Source organism: Palaemon carinicauda, chromosome 11 (genome assembly GCF_036898095.1).
Source record: "Palaemon carinicauda isolate YSFRI2023 chromosome 11, ASM3689809v2, whole genome shotgun sequence".
Classification (NCBI taxonomy): domain Eukaryota; kingdom Metazoa; phylum Arthropoda; class Malacostraca; order Decapoda; family Palaemonidae; genus Palaemon; species Palaemon carinicauda.
Genome location: NC_090735.1, coordinates 134567171 through 134570333, shown reverse-complemented (window position 1 = coordinate 134570333; position 3163 = coordinate 134567171). Strand labels below are relative to the sequence as shown.

Below are 3163 nucleotides of genomic sequence, written 5' to 3'. Positions count from 1 at the left end.
GGCTCGTTTTCCTAGCTATTTGAATAAACTTAAAAAAAAAAAAACTCGATTATATTATGAAGGTTAATATTTTTAAAATCTGGACGCAAAAAATAAATATATTAATTAAGGATGAAATTGTACATCAACAGATTGACACTCAATTGTTCAATTTGGTGTCATATGACATTAGAAAATTACTTTTAGTAATAAATAAAAAAATTCAAAAACATTTATTTTACAAACTAGAAACATACAACTGTACAGCTAAAGATAACACACCAATTATCAATAACCATATCTTTTGGAAAAAAATATTAACATGAAAAAATAACGTTTAATAATAATGAGAAGTAAATGCCTTTATTCATAACACCAATGTACAACTGAAAAAAAAAAAAAAAACATTCAGGCAGAGGAAAAGCTCAAACTAAAAGAAAAAGTTATAGAAAATACAAAAGGATAATGTTCTTAGCAAAGTAATCTTTTGAACGTTTCATTCTCTTGCATACATAAACCCTTACACCTAAATAAAAAAAAAAACTCCAAGGTATTTTATTAGTTAAATTTACTTCTAAAACAACGATATTTTATGATTTATAAAAATAATCCCGTTACACCTTAATAAAAAAAAATTCAAAGGTATTTTATTAGTTAAATTTACTTCTAAAACAACGATATTTCAAGATTTATTAAAATTATCGTGAAGTGAAAAATAAGTATAAACAATTGAGCAAGTCATTAGTACACAAATCCTTCAAGTGAAATATATATATATATATATATATATATATATATATATATATATATATATATATATATATATATATATAAACGAATTTTCTATGATTCATAAAAATTATCGTAAACAAAGTGAAAAAATAAGTACAAACAACTAAGCAAGTCCTTTAGTAAATAAATCCTTTAAATGAAAAAAATATATAAAAAAAACCACTTGTTATTTAATGCCAACTTAATCGGTTTTAATTCCAAAAACTGCATAAAACCATAAACTATTTTCATTTCAGAAACGTTACCTTGTACTTGTTGCTTGCTTAAGCTATGTATGTCTTGTAGTTCCCTTTGGGATTTCAAATTTATTAATATTTTAATCTCGAATATGGATAAAAAAAGGCTTTACTTTTAAAGCTTTCAAAAGATTTCCAGTTCGTTGAATTTCCATAATAGTGACATCACGTGTTATGAAAGTTATAGGGTGAAGTAAATTTCTTATTTTAGAATTTCAAGAATAATATTATTGTATTACGTAATTCAAATAAGACATAAAATAACATCAATGTGTTTTTTATGAATTGTATTAATGAAAAAATATAGTTATCGAATAGGCCTAATAAAATAGAAACAAAATGTGTTTATGAATTATAGCTATGAAAACAAGATAGAAAATTACTAAATGGGAGAAAAATTAGGTTTGTTTCATAATTCTTTACATAAATGTAATCACTTATCAATATAAAAATAAATATCAAAGATCATATAATTGAAACATAATAAAATTAAATTTTACACTTAAGCTTATCGTTACTCAAACCAAATTAAAATCTTCATAATACAGAATTTTACGTGAATTTTACATTTCTTCTAAAATACCGTAGTTTGATATGTAAGCCAATATTAAAATAAATAAAAACATTTTACCCAAAGGAAAAAAACTGGATATTCTAATACACATATTCTTGATACTACAGAATTTTATATTTCTTCTAAAATACCGTAGATTTGATACGTAAGATAAAATAAATAAATAAAATAAAATAAAAATTCATAAAGGAAAAACAAACTGGATCTCCTGATACATATAAAAATGAACATAATTAAATAAAGTAAAAACATTTTACCTAATGAAAAAAAATGGATCTTCTAATACACATAAAAATGAACATAATAAATAAATAAAATAAAAACATTTTACATAAAGGAAAAACAAACTGGATCTTCTAATACACATAAAAATAAACACGATATCTAATGAAGCATAACAAAACACATACCTGTTTAGAAGTAGTCCTCGAATTCAACGTCTTTAAGTTTCGATTATCCCAAATTAAAGTTTGTTTATTTCCTTGTGATGACGAAAAATATGATTCCGTAACGAAATAGTCTCTTGAAAAATAGCCAAAAAAAAAAAATTATATTTAAAAAGCAGCTCCTCAATTTGACTTGAACACAACACCCTTTCTCTTCCACTTTCCTCAAAACAACACAAGGGAAGAAGAAAAACGCAAGAAAAAAAAACGAAAACAAACCGTAAAATAACAGTTGCGCTACGAGTAAAAACACTTTACTCCCATCAAATTGAAATCACGAGAAAATAGACGGAAATCCCCATATTCCGTCAACATAGAAACAACACTATAAAAGGGAAAAGGACAGACGATAAGGAACCTTTCCCTGGCGCGGCGGAGGCTCGACTGCAGACCTCTTATCACCACAACCAACAGGTCAAGACTGACGGTGCGTGTGTGAGTGTACGTAGACTACGGACAGGGAGCCCCCAAGCCCCTCCCCCCCTGATACACACCCTCTACCATGATACCCATAGTCCCTCCCACCCACCCACCCGAGACAAACATACGCACATACACACATATGAGTCCCTCCTACCAAAAGTAGACCCCCCCCCCACCCAACCACCCGGCTTCCATCCGTGATATCCCTCCTCCCATCAATGCCGTACCTCTGAAACTCTCTCGCTCTACAATAGTCATTCCTTACTAACCTTTTGCCCGTCTTTTATTCTTTCTCTTTCGTTATTACATTCTATTTTCCTTGTTGGAGCCCTTAGGCTTATAGCATCTTGATCTTCCTAGTAGTGTGGTAGCTTAGCTAGTGATAATAATAGAGATAATAATAATATTCAAGAGCATTTCACATAATACACCACGCAACCATTTCGTCCCTACCACACGTGGTTGACGTTAAAATCGGTAATATTCTTTTCTTTAACAAACGGTAAAAACACTAAGATACATGACATATCTTACCCAAAACAAACAACAACAACAACAACAACAACACTGTCGCACCCTAACGTGGTCAAATGTTGTGATATTTGAATATGAAAAATTTAGTCACTTCTTCATCAAGCGGTTGGTAATCGCTGTCACTTCCTGTCACCCCCTGGAGAGACAGGGTGATCAGAGGGAGGAAGGGGGCGGGGCTT

The 3163-nt window shown here is 29.7% G+C and overlaps 1 protein-coding gene across 3 annotated transcripts in view; it reads right to left on the bottom strand.

The window, feature by feature from the left end:
- Positions 1-2442, bottom strand: part of LOC137650222 (uncharacterized) — a 520547-nt gene extending 518105 nt beyond the window's left edge. Inside the window, exons 1-2 of one of the 3 annotated variants that reach the window (XM_068383462.1) lie at positions 2386-2442; positions 1992-2103 (exon numbers count right to left, since the gene is read on the bottom strand). The gene's annotated coding sequence lies outside the window, so the exon portion shown is untranslated. Of the gene's footprint in view, positions 1-1991; positions 2104-2246 lie in introns of all 3 variants that reach the window. The other 2 variants (XM_068383464.1, XM_068383463.1) reach the window with 2 other exon arrangements.
- Between the last annotated feature and the right edge of the window lie 721 nt (positions 2443-3163).